At 51.2% G+C, this 14,782-nt stretch overlaps 6 non-coding genes across 6 annotated transcripts; all 6 read left to right on the forward strand.

The window, feature by feature from the left end:
- The first annotated feature begins 2,193 nt into the window (after positions 1-2,193).
- On the forward strand, positions 2,194-2,357 carry LOC124596682. Its single transcript, XR_006978344.1, has one exon. It is a non-coding gene; the product is annotated as a U1 spliceosomal RNA (small nuclear RNA).
- A 2,277-nt stretch (positions 2,358-4,634) lies between these two features.
- LOC124596692 lies at positions 4,635-4,798 on the forward strand. The gene has a single exon (XR_006978352.1). It is a non-coding gene; the product is annotated as a U1 spliceosomal RNA (small nuclear RNA).
- Positions 4,799-6,950: 2,152 nt separating this feature from the next.
- LOC124596693 lies at positions 6,951-7,114 on the forward strand. Its single transcript, XR_006978353.1, has one exon. It is a non-coding gene; the product is annotated as a U1 spliceosomal RNA (small nuclear RNA).
- A 2,151-nt stretch (positions 7,115-9,265) lies between these two features.
- On the forward strand, positions 9,266-9,429 carry LOC124596694. Its single transcript, XR_006978354.1, has one exon. It is a non-coding gene; the product is annotated as a U1 spliceosomal RNA (small nuclear RNA).
- Positions 9,430-11,581: 2,152 nt separating this feature from the next.
- On the forward strand, positions 11,582-11,745 carry LOC124596695. The gene has a single exon (XR_006978355.1). It is a non-coding gene; the product is annotated as a U1 spliceosomal RNA (small nuclear RNA).
- A 2,156-nt stretch (positions 11,746-13,901) lies between these two features.
- On the forward strand, positions 13,902-14,065 carry LOC124596683. The gene has a single exon (XR_006978345.1). It is a non-coding gene; the product is annotated as a U1 spliceosomal RNA (small nuclear RNA).
- Positions 14,066-14,782: the final 717 nt, after the last annotated feature.

Consider the following 14,782-nt stretch of genomic DNA (forward strand, 5'->3'; position numbering starts at 1 on the left):
ATTTCTTAGTAAGGCCTAAGTGACTATGAACGATGGCCTGTGTTGCTGTTGATCCAATATTTAGAGTCCCTTCAATGTCGCAAAATCTAAGATGTGGATCTTCTTTGATCATTTTCCTCACAGCATCATTCCCTGCACTCACGGCGACCTGGCGTCAAACCCAGAGCCAGAGCACACTGTCTGTTCGATAAGCGCGGGGGACGCGCACCAGTAGTAGTAGCGGCAGCCGCGAGATGGCACAAGCGGTCTAACTCTGGTACGACATCCACATTAATGGCCGAACGGCGACTTTTGGCTTTCTCTGTCCATCAGGGGAATGCGCGCCAAACGCAATTGGACGGCGCGACATTCCCTGCACGCACGGCGACCGCGGTGGCGCGAGCCGGCGTACACCGAGGCGTCGCCCAGCCGAACGCTTTGTCGTCTGTGGCCAGGTACATGAGGGGGCCGGCAGCAAGCGTCTAGCGTAGCGTCCCAAGACTTGCAGACTTGCGGCACTTGAGGAGCTTGCGGGGATGTGAAATGACGTGGCCAACTGTACCGAAAACGGGGAAGAGAAATTCTAGGCAACAGCCACTTGTGCTCCCAGGCGGCCACACTGACAACGAGGGCCAGCGTTGCTTAAATTCGGTGATGGGACGAGAACCGCTGTAGGCTGTTTATTAGGCCACGACAGTGAGCGTTTACTTACTGTAAGGAATGTCTTGTCGTCGCAGGTGTTGTGTTTCGCCTGTACTCGGGGCTCTCAGGGAAAGTAGAAAACGCAATGTTATCAGGTGTTTTTCTTGCAAGAAATCGAGTCAAAAGGTCTGTATTACACACGTCTTTAACAGGTTCGGAACTTCAAATCTGTTTATGGCCACTTTACAAGCTCGCTATTCGTCTTCCAAAATATTAAAAGTACACCATACCTCCAGATTCAGCCGTCCCCCACCCCCTGTACAAAACTGTCTGTCGTATGGGCGCCCTTGGAGTGAGAACAGATAGGTTTCGAATGGAATGGAAATAACATAAAACTCTTCTTTTCTCTCTCTCTCTCTCTCTCTCTCTCTCTCTCTCTCTCTCTCTCTCTCTCTCTCTGTAACAAGTGTAATTAAAAACACAATTTCTCCCTACTCACTGACAAAATATCCGAACAGTGCCTTCTGTAACACACACAGTTCTACGTTGACAGACGCGTAATAGCGGCAGTTTCAATAAATTACTAATTGCAGAAACGGGCAGCCCTCAGTGAATTCGTTGTTGCATCACTACATTCACAGAAAAGAGACTTCCTTGTTTCCCATCGCTTTGTTACACACCTGACGTGTTGTGTTTGCAAACAAAAAGCAATTTAGTTTTATCTTTACCTAATCCACGTCTAAGCAAAGATTGCTACAAGGTATCAGTCGTTTACCAAATACCGCACAATTAATCTGCATCTTCGAAATCAACCCGACACAGCTGAAATGTTGTCATGAATGAAACTTTATTTTTCTCTCTTATGCGCGAAGAAAATATGTCCATATTCCGAATGAAAATTTGCACAAATATTCGATCGAGCTTTCCACGTCCTACTCGGAAGGAGAAGCAAAAAGAAGTGTTACCTTTCAAGTGTCTTCTGTTGCTCGGCGTCGAATGTCGAACGTGCTGGCTGATGTTCGTTCTTGGAGTTCACTGACGTCCTGTTTGTTCGTCGCGCACAACACTCACGAGCTGTGGTCCTTCAGTTGCTCGGCGACAGTCGACCGCGCGTGACAATGCTGCCGTATTTGCTAGCACTAAGGGCTCTCCTGGAAGGAGCGAAAGTAAAGTGTGGCTTGCATTGTGGCTGCAAAAAGCACTCATTCCGCAGATCGCACTCGCGGTTTCAACAGCCGAGGAAGAGGGCTCGTTGGAGACGGAGAGGAGGGCCCGGAGGCGGCAACCCGGACTTGGCCCGCCATCTTCCGGACGGAACGGTAAATTAACCCCAGCAGCGGCCGGCGCCGCGAGCCGTATGGTGCTGCTCGCACAAAATGCATCGTTTTTCTCGGCAGAGGAGCGTTGTTGCGACTGTCTGCCATCTAACTCGACAGCCAATAGCTCTCTCGTAAGGAGACAGGTACATGGACGGCCACCATTCCGTTCGCCGATTGCGGAAACGTCAGGAGCTCTCGTTACATCTCGATAGCGCGAGGCACTACAAATTCTCGCCTGTGGCGCGACGAGAGCATACTTACCTGGCGTAGGGGATACCGTGATCATGAAGGCGGTTCCTCCGGGGTGAGGCTCTTCCATTGCACTTCGGTCGAGCTGACCCCCGCGATTACTCCAAATGTGAGTAACTCGGGCGCATAATTTTTGGTAGTCGGGACTTGCGTTCGCGCTGTCCCGGTGTCTATTTCAATTGCAAACACAGTATTCTGTGGTAGCAGTCGGTAACTAGTGCGTCTGAGCGTTCGGCCAGCAACGTGTTCCGCAAGGGACTGCCAAACGCAGCAGCACGCGCGTACCACACGTCTGCGTCGACCTGGCGTCAAACCCAGAGCCAGAGCACACTGTCTGTTCGATAAGCGCGGGGGACGCGCACCAGTAGTAGTAGCGGCAGCCGCGAGATGGCACAAGCGGTCTAACTCTGGTACGACATCCACATTAATGGCCGAACGGCGACTTTTGGCTTTCTCTGTCCATCAGGGGAATGCGCGCCAAACGCAATTGGACGGCGCGACATTCCCTGCACGCACGGCGACCGCGGTGGCGCGAGCCGGCGTACACCGAGGCGTCGCCCAGCCGAACGCTTTGTCGTCTGTGGCCAGGTACATGAGGGGGCCGGCAGCAAGCGTCTAGCGTAGCGTCCCAAGACTTGCAGACTTGCGGCACTTGAGGAGCTTGCGGGGATGTGAAATGACGTGGCCAACTGTACCGAAAACGGGGAAGAGAAATTCTAGGCAACAGCCACTTGTGCTCCCAGGCGGCCACACTGACAACGAGGGCCAGCGTTGCTTAAATTCGGTGATGGGACGAGAACCGCTGTAGGCTGTTTATTAGGCCACGACAGTGAGCGTTTACTTACTGTAAGGAATGTCTTGTCGTCGCAGGTGTTGTGTTTCGCCTGTACTCGGGGCTCTCAGGGAAAGTAGAAAACGCAATGTTATCAGGTGTTTTTCTTGCAAGAAATCGAGTCAAAAGGTCTGTATTACACACGTCTTTAACAGGTTCGGAACTTCAAATCTGTTTATGGCCACTTTACAAGCTCGCTATTCGTCTTCCAAAATATTAAAAGTACACCATACCTCCAGATTCAGCCGTCCCCCACCCCCTGTACAAAACTGTCTGTCGTATGGGCGCCCTTGGAGTGAGAACAGATAGGTTTCGAATGGAATGGAAATAACATAAAACTCTTCTTTTCTCTCTCTCTCTCTCTCTCTCTCTCTCTCTCTCTCTCTCTCACAAAACTGTCTGTCGTATGGGCGCCCTTGGAGTGAGAACAGATAGGTTTCGAATGGAATGGAAATAACATAAAACTCTTCTTTTCTCTCTCTCTCTCTCTCTCTCTCTGTAACAAGTGTAATTAAAAACACAATTTCTCCCTACTCACTGACAAAATATCCGAACAGTGCCTTCTGTAACACACACAGTTCTACGTTGACAGACGCGTAATAGCGGCAGTTTCAATAAATTACTAATTGCAGAAACGGGTAGCCCTCAGTGAATTCGTTGTTGCATCACTACATTCACAGAAAAGAGACTTCCTTGTTTCCCATCGCTTTGTTACACACCTGACGTGTTGTGTTTACAAACAAAAAGCAATTTAGTTTTATCTTTACCTAATCCACGTCTAAGCAAAGATTGCTACAAGGTATCAGTCGTTTACCAAATACCGCACAATTAATCTGCATCTTCGAAATCAACCCGACACAGCTGAAATGTTGTCATGAATGAAACTTTATTTTTCTCTCTTATGCGCGAAGAAAATATGTCCATATTCCGAATGAAAATTTGCACAAATATTCGATCGAGCTTTCCACGTCCTACTCGGAAGGAGAAGCAAAAAGAAGTGTTACCTTTCAAGTGTCTTCTGTTGCTCGGCGTCGAATGTCGAACGTGCTGGCTGATGTTCGTTCTTGGAGTTCACTGACGTCCTGTTTGTTCGTCGCGCACAACACTCACGAGCTGTGGTCCTTCAGTTGCTCGGCGACAGTCGACCGCGCGTGACAATGCTGCCGTATTTGCTAGCACTAAGGGCTCTCCTGGAAGGAGCGAAAGTATAAAGTGTGGCTTGCATTGTGGCTGCAAAAAGCACTCATTCCGCAGATCGCATTCGCGGTTTCAACAGCCGAGGAAGAGGGCTCGTTGGAGACGGAGAGGAGGGCCCGGAGGCGGCAACCCGGACTTGGCCCGCCATCTTCCGGACGGAACGGTAAATTAACCCCAGCAGCGGCCGGCGCCGCGAGCCGTATGGTGCTGCTCGCACAAAATGCATCGTTTTTCTCGGCAGAGGAGCGTTGTTGCGACTGTCTGCCATCTAACTCGACAGCCAATAGCTCTCTTGTAAGGAGACAGGTACATGGACGGCCACCATTCTGTTCGCCGATTGCGGAAACGTCAGGAGCTCTCGTTACATCTCGATAGCGCGAGGCACTACAAATTCTCGCCTGTGGCGCGACGAAATCATACTTACCTGGCGTAGGGGATACCGTGATCATGAAGGCGGTTCCTCCGGGGTGAGGCTCTTCCATTGCACTTCGGTCGAGCCGACCCCCGCGATTACTCCAAATGTGAGTAACTCGGGCGCATAATTTTTGGTAGTCGGGACTTGCGTTCGCGCTGTCCCGGTGTCTATTTCAATTGCAAACACAGTATTCTGTGGTAGCAGTCGGTAACTAGTGCGTCTGAGCATTCGGCCAGCAACGTGTTCCGCAAGGGACTGCCAAACGCAGCAGCACGCGCGTACCACACGTCTGCGTCGACCTGGCGTCAAACCCAGAGCCAGAGCACACTGTCTGTTCGATAAGCGCGGGGGACGCGCACCAGTAGTAGTAGCGGCAGCCGCGAGATGGCACAAGCGGTCTAACTCTGGTACGACATCCACATTAATGGCCGAACGGCGACTTTTGGCTTTCTCTGTCCATCAGGGGAATGCGCGCCAAACGCAATTGGACGGCGCGACATTCCTGCACGCACGGCGACCGCGGTGGCGCGAGCCGGCGTACACCGAGGCGTCGCCCAGCCGAACGCTTTGTCGTCTGTGGCCAGGTACATGAGGGGGCCGGAAGCAAGCGTCTAGCGTAGCGTCCCAAGACTTGCAGACTTGCGGCACTTGAGGAGCTTGCGGGGATGTGAAATGACGTGGCCAACTGTACCGAAAACGGGGAAGAGAAATTCTAGGCAACAGCCACTTGTGCTCCCAGGGCGGCCACACTGACAACGAGGGCCAGCGTTGCTTAAATTCGGTGATGGGACGAGAACCGCTGTAGGCTGTTTATTAGGCCACGACAGTGAGCGTTTACTTACTGTAAGGAATGTCTTGTCGTCGCAGGTGTTGTGTTTCGCCTGTACTCGGGGCTCTCAGGGAAAGTAGAAAACGCAATGTTATCAGGTGTTTTTCTTGCAAGAAATCGAGTCAAAAGGTCTGTATTACACACGTCTTTAACAGGTTCGGAACTTCAAATCTGTTTATGGCCACTTTACAAGCTCGCTATTCGTCTTCCAAAATATTAAAAGTACACCATACCTCCAGATTCAGCCGTCCCCCACCCCCTGTACAAAACTGTCTGTCGTATGGGCGCCCTTGGAGTGAGAACAGATAGGTTTCGAATGGAATGGAAATAACATAAAACTCTTCTTTTCTCTCTCTCTCTCTCTCTCTCTCTGTAACAAGTGTAATTAAAAACACAATTTCTCCCTACTCACTGACAAAATATCCGAACAGTGCCTTCTGTAACACACACAGTTCTACGTTGACAGACGCGTAATAGCGGCAGTTTCAATAAATTACTAATTGCAGAAACGGGTAGCCCTCAGTGAATTCGTTGTTGCATCACTACATTCACAGAAAAGAGACTTCCTTGTTTCCCATCGCTTTGTTACACACCTGACGTGTTGTGTTTACAAACAAAAAGCAATTTAGTTTTATCTTTACCTAATCCACGTCTAAGCAAAGATTGCTACAAGGTATCAGTCGTTTACCAAATACCGCACAATTAATCTGCATCTTCGAAATCAACCCGACACAGCTGAAATGTTGTCATGAATGAAACTTTATTTTTCTCTCTTATGCGCGAAGAAAATATGTCCATATTCCGAATGAAAATTTGCACAAATATTCGATCGAGCTTTCCACGTCCTACTCGGAAGGAGAAGCAAAAAGAAGTGTTACCTTTCAAGTGTCTTCTGTTGCTCGGCGTCGAATGTCGAACGTGCTGGCTGATGTTCGTTCTTGGAGTTCACTGACGTCCTGTTTGTTCGTCGCGCACAACACTCACGAGCTGTGGTCCTTCAGTTGCTCGGCGACAGTCGACCGCGCGTGACAATGCTGCCGTATTTGCTAGCACTAAGGGCTCTCCTGGAAGGAGCGAAAGTATAAAGTGTGGCTTGCATTGTGGCTGCAAAAAGCACTCATTCCGCAGATCGCATTCGCGGTTTCAACAGCCGAGGAAGAGGGCTCGTTGGAGACGGAGAGGAGGGCCCGGAGGCGGCAACCCGGACTTGGCCCGCCATCTTCCGGACGGAACGGTAAATTAAACCCCAGCAGCGGCCGGCGCCGCGAGCCGTATGGTGCTGCTCGCACAAAATGCATCGTTTTTCTCGGCAGAGGAGCGTTGTTGCGACTGTCTGCCATCTAACTCGACAGCCAATAGCTCTCTTGTAAGGAGACAGGTACATGGACGGCCACCATTCTGTTCGCCGATTGCGGAAACGTCAGGAGCTCTCGTTACATCTCGATAGCGCGAGGCACTACAAATTCTCGCCTGTGGCGCGACGAAATCATACTTACCTGGCGTAGGGGATACCGTGATCATGAAGGCGGTTCCTCCGGGGTGAGGCTCTTCCATTGCACTTCGGTCGAGCCGACCCCCGCGATTACTCCAAATGTGAGTAACTCGGGCGCATAATTTTTGGTAGTCGGGACTTGCGTTCGCGCTGTCCCGGTGTCTATTTCAATTGCAAACACAGTATTCTGTGGTAGCAGTCGGTAACTAGTGCGTCTGAGCATTCGGCCAGCAACGTGTTCCGCAAGGGACTGCCAAACGCAGCAGCACGCGCGTACCACACGTCTGCGTCGACCTGGCGTCAAACCCAGAGCCAGAGCACACTGTCTGTTCGATAAGCGCGGGGGACGCGCACCAGTAGTAGTAGCGGCAGCCGCGAGATGGCACAAGCGGTCTAACTCTGGTACGACATCCACATTAATGGCCGAACGGCGACTTTTGGCTTTCTCTGTCCATCAGGGGAATGCGCGCCAAACGCAATTGGACGGCGCGACATTCCCTGCACGCACGGCGACCGCGGTGGCGCGAGCCGGCGTACACCGAGGCGTCGCCCAGCCGAACGCTTTGTCGTCTGTGGCCAGGTACATGAGGGGGCCGGAAGCAAGCGTCTAGCGTAGCGTCCCAAGACTTGCAGACTTGCGGCACTTGAGGAGCTTGCGGGGATGTGAAATGACGTGGCCAACTGTACCGAAAACGGGGAAGAGAAATTCTAGGCAACAGCCACTTGTGCTCCCAGGCGGCCACACTGACAACGAGGGCCAGCGTTGCTTAAATTCGGTGATGGGACGAGAACCGCTGTAGGCTGTTTATTAGGCCACGACAGTGAGCGTTTACTTACTGTAAGGAATGTCTTGTCGTCGCAGGTGTTGTGTTTCGCCTGTACTCGGGGCTCTCAGGGAAAGTAGAAAACGCAATGTTATCAGGTGTTTTTCTTGCAAGAAATCGAGTCAAAAGGTCTGTATTACACACGTCTTTAACAGGTTCGGAACTTCAAATCTGTTTATGGCCACTTTACAAGCTCGCTATTCGTCTTCCAAAATATTAAAAGTACACCATACCTCCAGATTCAGCCGTCCCCCACCCCCTGTACAAAACTGTCTGTCGTATGGGCGCCCTTGGAGTGAGAACAGATAGGTTTCGAATGGAATGGAAATAACATAAAACTCTTCTTTTCTCTCTCTCTCTCTCTCTCTCTCTGTAACAAGTGTAATTAAAAACACAATTTCTCCCTACTCACTGACAAAATATCCGAACAGTGCCTTCTGTAACACACACAGTTCTACGTTGACAGACGCGTAATAGCGGCAGTTTCAATAAATTACTAATTGCAGAAACGGGTAGCCCTCAGTGAATTCGTTGTTGCATCACTACATTCACAGAAAAGAGACTTCCTTGTTTCCCATCGCTTTGTTACACACCTGACGTGTTGTGTTTACAAACAAAAAGCAATTTAGTTTTATCTTTACCTAATCCACGTCTAAGCAAAGATTGCTACAAGGTATCAGTCGTTTACCAAATACCGCACAATTAATCTGCATCTTCGAAATCAACCCGACACAGCTGAAATGTTGTCATGAATGAAACTTTATTTTTCTCTCTTATGCGCGAAGAAAATATGTCCATATTCCGAATGAAAATTTGCACAAATATTCGATCGAGCTTTCCACGTCCTACTCGGAAGGAGAAGCAAAAAGAAGTGTTACCTTTCAAGTGTCTTCTGTTGCTCGGCGTCGAATGTCGAACGTGCTGGCTGATGTTCGTTCTTGGAGTTCACTGACGTCCTGTTTGTTCGTCGCGCACAACACTCACGAGCTGTGGTCCTTCAGTTGCTCGGCGACAGTCGACCGCGCGTGACAATGCTGCCGTATTTGCTAGCACTAAGGGCTCTCCTGGAAGGAGCGAAAGTATAAAGTGTGGCTTGCATTGTGGCTGCAAAAAGCACTCATTCCGCAGATCGCATTCGCGGTTTCAACAGCCGAGGAAGAGGGCTCGTTGGAGACGGAGAGGAGGGCCCGGAGGCGGCAACCCGGACTTGGCCCGCCATCTTCCGGACGGAACGGTAAATTAACCCCAGCAGCGGCCGGCGCCGCGAGCCGTATGGTGCTGCTCGCACAAAATGCATCGTTTTTCTCGGCAGAGGAGCGTTGTTGCGACTGTCTGCCATCTAACTCGACAGCCAATAGCTCTCTTGTAAGGAGACAGGTACATGGACGGCCACCATTCTGTTCGCCGATTGCGGAAACGTCAGGAGCTCTCGTTACATCTCGATAGCGCGAGGCACTACAAATTCTCGCCTGTGGCGCGACGAAATCATACTTACCTGGCGTAGGGGATACCGTGATCATGAAGGCGGTTCCTCCGGGGTGAGGCTCTTCCATTGCACTTCGGTCGAGCCGACCCCCGCGATTACTCCAAATGTGAGTAACTCGGGCGCATAATTTTTGGTAGTCGGGACTTGCGTTCGCGCTGTCCCGGTGTCTATTTCAATTGCAAACACAGTATTCTGTGGTAGCAGTCGGTAACTAGTGCGTCTGAGCATTCGGCCAGCAACGTGTTCCGCAAGGGACTGCCAAAACGCAGCAGCACGCGCGTACCACACGTCTGCGTCGACCTGGCGTCAAACCCAGAGCCAGAGCACACTGTCTGTTCGATAAGCGCGGGGGACGCGCACCAGTAGTAGTAGCGGCAGCCGCGAGATGGCACAAGCGGTCTAACTCTGGTACGACATCCACATTAATGGCCGAACGGCGACTTTTGGCTTTCTCTGTCCATCAGGGGAATGCGCGCCAAACGCAATTGGACGGCGCGACATTCCCTGCACGCACGGCGACCGCGGTGGCGCGAGCCGGCGTACACCGAGGCGTCGCCCAGCCGAACGCTTTGTCGTCTGTGGCCAGGTACATGAGGGGGCCGGAAGCAAGCGTCTAGCGTAGCGTCCCAAGACTTGCAGACTTGCGGCACTTGAGGAGCTTGCGGGGATGTGAAATGACGTGGCCAACTGTACCGAAAACGGGGAAGAGAAATTCTAGGCAACAGCCACTTGTGCTCCCAGGCGGCCACACTGACAACGAGGGCCAGCGTTGCTTAAATTCGGTGATGGGACGAGAACCGCTGTAGGCTGTTTATTAGGCCACGACAGTGAGCGTTTACTTACTGTAAGGAATGTCTTGTCGTCGCAGGTGTTGTGTTTCGCCTGTACTCGGGGCTCTCAGGGAAAGTAGAAAACGCAATGTTATCAGGTGTTTTTCTTGCAAGAAATCGAGTCAAAAGGTCTGTATTACACACGTCTTTAACAGGTTCGGAACTTCAAATCTGTTTATGGCCACTTTACAAGCTCGCTATTCGTCTTCCAAAATATTAAAAGTACACCATACCTCCAGATTCAGCCGTCCCCCACCCCCTGTACAAAACTGTCTGTCGTATGGGCGCCCTTGGAGTGAGAACAGATAGGTTTCGAATGGAATGGAAATAACATAAAACTCTTCTTTTCTCTCTCTCTCTCTCTCTCTCTCTGTAACAAGTGTAATTAAAAACACAATTTCTCCCTACTCACTGACAAAATATCCGAACAGTGCCTTCTGTAACACACACAGTTCTACGTTGACAGACGCGTAATAGCGGCAGTTTCAATAAATTACTAATTGCAGAAACGGGTAGCCCTCAGTGAATTCGTTGTTGCATCACTACATTCACAGAAAAGAGACTTCCTTGTTTCCCATCGCTTTGTTACACACCTGACGTGTTGTGTTTACAAACAAAAAGCAATTTAGTTTTATCTTTACCTAATCCACGTCTAAGCAAAGATTGCTACAAGGTATCAGTCGTTTACCAAATACCGCACAATTAATCTGCATCTTCGAAATCAACCCGACACAGCTGAAATGTTGTCATGAATGAAACTTTATTTTTCTCTCTTATGCGCGAAGAAAATATGTCCATATTCCGAATGAAAATTTGCACAAATATTCGATCGAGCTTTCCACGTCCTACTCGGAAGGAGAAGCAAAAAGAAGTGTTACCTTTCAAGTGTCTTCTGTTGCTCGGCGTCGAATGTCGAACGTGCTGGCTGATGTTCGTTCTTGGAGTTCACTGACGTCCTGTTTGTTCGTCGCGCACAACACTCACGAGCTGTGGTCCTTCAGTTGCTCGGCGACAGTCGACCGCGCGTGACAATGCTGCCGTATTTGCTAGCACTAAGGGCTCTCCTGGAAGGAGCGAAAGTATAAAGTGTGGCTTGCATTGTGGCTGCAAAAAGCACTCATTCCGCAGATCGCATTCGCGGTTTCAACAGCCGAGGAAGAGGGCTCGTTGGAGACGGAGAGGAGGGCCCGGAGGCGGCAACCCGGACTTGGCCCGCCATCTTCCGGACGGAACGGTAAATTAACCCCAGCAGCGGCCGGCGCCGCGAGCCGTATGGTGCTGCTCGCACAAAATGCATCGTTTTTCTCGGCAGAGGAGCGTTGTTGCGACTGTCTGCCATCTAACTCGACAGCCAATAGCTCTCTTGTAAGGAGACAGGTACATGGACGGCCACCATTCTGTTCGCCGATTGCGGAAACGTCAGGAGCTCTCGTTACATCTCGATAGCGCGAGGCACTACAAATTCTCGCCTGTGGCGCGACGAAATCATACTTACCTGGCGTAGGGGATACCGTGATCATGAAGGCGGTTCCTCCGGGGTGAGGCTCTTCCATTGCACTTCGGTCGAGCCGACCCCCGCGATTACTCCAAATGTGAGTAACTCGGGCGCATAATTTTTGGTAGTCGGGACTTGCGTTCGCGCTGTCCCGGTGTCTATTTCAATTGCAAAACACAGTATTCTGTGGTAGCAGTCGGTAACTAGTGCGTCTGAGCATTCGGCCAGCAACGTGTTCCGCAAGGGACTGCCAAACGCAGCAGCACGCGCGTACCACACGTCTGCGTCGACCTGGCGTCAAACCCAGAGCCAGAGCACACTGTCTGTTCGATAAGCGCGGGGGACGCGCACCAGTAGTAGTAGCGGCAGCCGCGAGATGGCACAAGCGGTCTAACTCTGTACGACATCCACATTAATGGCCGAACGGCGACTTTTGGCTTTCTCTGTCCATCAGGGGAATGCGCGCCAAACGCAATTGGACGGCGCGACATTCCCTGCACGCACGGCGACCGCGGTGGCGCGAGCCGGCGTACACCGAGGCGTCGCCCAGCCGAACGCTTTGTCGTCTGTGGCCAGGTACATGAGGGGGCCGGAAGCAAGCGTCTAGCGTAGCGTCCCAAGACTTGCAGACTTGCGGCACTTGAGGAGCTTGCGGGGATGTGAAATGACGTGGCCAACTGTACCGAAAACGGGGAAGAGAAATTCTAGGCAACAGCCACTTGTGCTCCCAGGCGGCCACACTGACAACGAGGGCCAGCGTTGCTTAAATTCGGTGATGGGACGAGAACCGCTGTAGGCTGTTTATTAGGCCACGACAGTGAGCGTTTACTTACTGTAAGGAATGTCTTGTCGTCGCAGGTGTTGTGTTTCGCCTGTACTCGGGGCTCTCAGGGAAAGTAGAAAACGCAATGTTATCAGGTGTTTTTCTTGCAAGAAATCGAGTCAAAAGGTCTGTATTACACACGTCTTTAACAGGTTCGGAACTTCAAATCTGTTTATGGCCACTTTACAAGCTCGCTATTCGTCTTCCAAAATATTAAAAGTACACCATACCTCCAGATTCAGCCGTCCCCCACCCCCTGTACAAAACTGTCTGTCGTATGGGCGCCCTTGGAGTGAGAACAGATAGGTTTCGAATGGAATGGAAATAACATAAAACTCTTCTTTTCTCTCTCTCTCTCTCTCTCTCTCTGTAACAAGTGTAATTAAAAACACAATTTCTCCCTACTCACTGACAAAATATCCGAACAGTGCCTTCTGTAACACACCACACCAGTTCTACGTTGACAGACGCGTAATAGCGGCAGTTTCAATAAATTACTAATTGCAGAAACGGGTAGCCCTCAGTGAATTCGTTGTTGCATCACTACATTCACAGAAAAGAGACTTCCTTGTTTCCCATCGCTTTGTTACACACCTGACGTGTTGTGTTTACAAACAAAAAGCAATTTAGTTTTATCTTTACCTAATCCACGTCTAAGCAAAGATTGCTACAAGGTATCAGTCGTTTACCAAATACCGCACAATTAATCTGCATCTTCGAAATCAACCCGACACAGCTGAAATGTTGTCATGAATGAAACTTTATTTTTCTCTCTTATGCGCGAAGAAAATATGTCCATATTCCGAATGAAAATTTGCACAAATATTCGATCGAGCTTTCCACGTCCTACTCGGAAGGAGAAGCAAAAAGAAGTGTTACCTTTCAAGTGTCTTCTGTTGCTCGGCGTCGAATGTCGAACGTGCTGGCTGATGTTCGTTCTTGGAGTTCACTGACGTCCTGTTTGTTCGTCGCGCACAACACTCACGAGCTGTGGTCCTTCAGTTGCTCGGCGACAGTCGACCGCGCGTGACAATGCTGCCGTATTTGCTAGCACTAAGGGCTCTCCTGGAAGGAGCGAAAGTATAAAGTGTGGCTTGCATTGTGGCTGCAAAAAGCACTCATTCCGCAGATCGCATTCGCGGTTTCAACAGCCGAGGAAGAGGGCTCGTTGGAGACGGAGAGGAGGGCCCGGAGGCGGCAACCCGGACTTGGCCCGCCATCTTCCGGACGGAACGGTAAATTAACCCCAGCAGCGGCCGGCGCCGCGAGCCGTATGGTGCTGCTCGCACAAAATGCATCGTTTTTTCTCGGCAGAGGAGCGTTGTTGCGACTGTCTGCCATCTAACTCGACAGCCAATAGCTCTCTTGTAAGGAGACAGGTACATGGACGGCCACCATTCTGTTCGCCGATTGCGGAAACGTCAGGAGCTCTCGTTACATCTCGATAGCGCGAGGCACTACAAATTCTCGCCTGTGGCGCGACGAAATCATACTTACCTGGCGTAGGGGATACCGTGATCATGAAGGCGGTTCCTCCGGGGTGAGGCTCTTCCATTGCACTTCGGTCGAGCTGACCCCCGCGATTACTCCAAATGTGAGTAACTCGGGCGCATAATTTTTGGTAGTCGGGACTTGCGTTCGCGCTGTCCCGGTGTCTATTTCAATTGCAAACACAGTATTCTGTGGTAGCAGTCGGTAACTAGTGCGTCTGAGCATTCGGCCAGCAACGTGTTCCGCAAGGGACTGCCAAACGCAGCAGCACGCGCGTACCACACGTCTGCGTCGACCTGGCGTCAAACCCAGAGCCAGAGCACACTGTCTGTTCGATAAGCGCGGGGGACGCGCACCAGTAGTAGTAGCGGCAGCCGCGAGATGGCACAAGCGGTCTAACTCTGGTACGACATCCACATTAATGGCCGAACGGCGACTTTTGGCTTTCTCTGTCCATCAGGGGAATGCGCGCCAAACGCAATTGGACGGCGCGACATTCCCTGCACGCACGGCGACCGCGGTGGCGCGAGCCGGCGTACACCGAGGCGTCGCCCAGCCGAACGCTTTGTCGTCTGTGGCCAGGTACATGAGGGGGCCGGAAGCAAGCGTCTAGCGTAGCGTCCCAAGACTTGCAGACTTGCGGCACTTGAGGAGCTTGCGGGGATGTGAAATGACGTGGCCAACTGTACCGAAAACGGGGAAGAGAAATTCTAGGCAACAGCCACTTGTGCTCCCAGGCGGCCACACTGACAACGAGGGCCAGCGTTGCTTAAATTCGGTGATGGGACGAGAACCGCTGTAGGCTGTTTATTAGGCCACGACAGTGAGCGTTTACTTACTGTAAGGAATGTCTTGTCGTCGCAGGTGTTGTGTTTCGCC

The sequence above is a fragment of the Schistocerca americana genome, chromosome 2 (assembly GCF_021461395.2).
Source record: "Schistocerca americana isolate TAMUIC-IGC-003095 chromosome 2, iqSchAmer2.1, whole genome shotgun sequence".
Taxonomy (NCBI): Eukaryota; Metazoa; Arthropoda; class Insecta; order Orthoptera; family Acrididae; genus Schistocerca; species Schistocerca americana.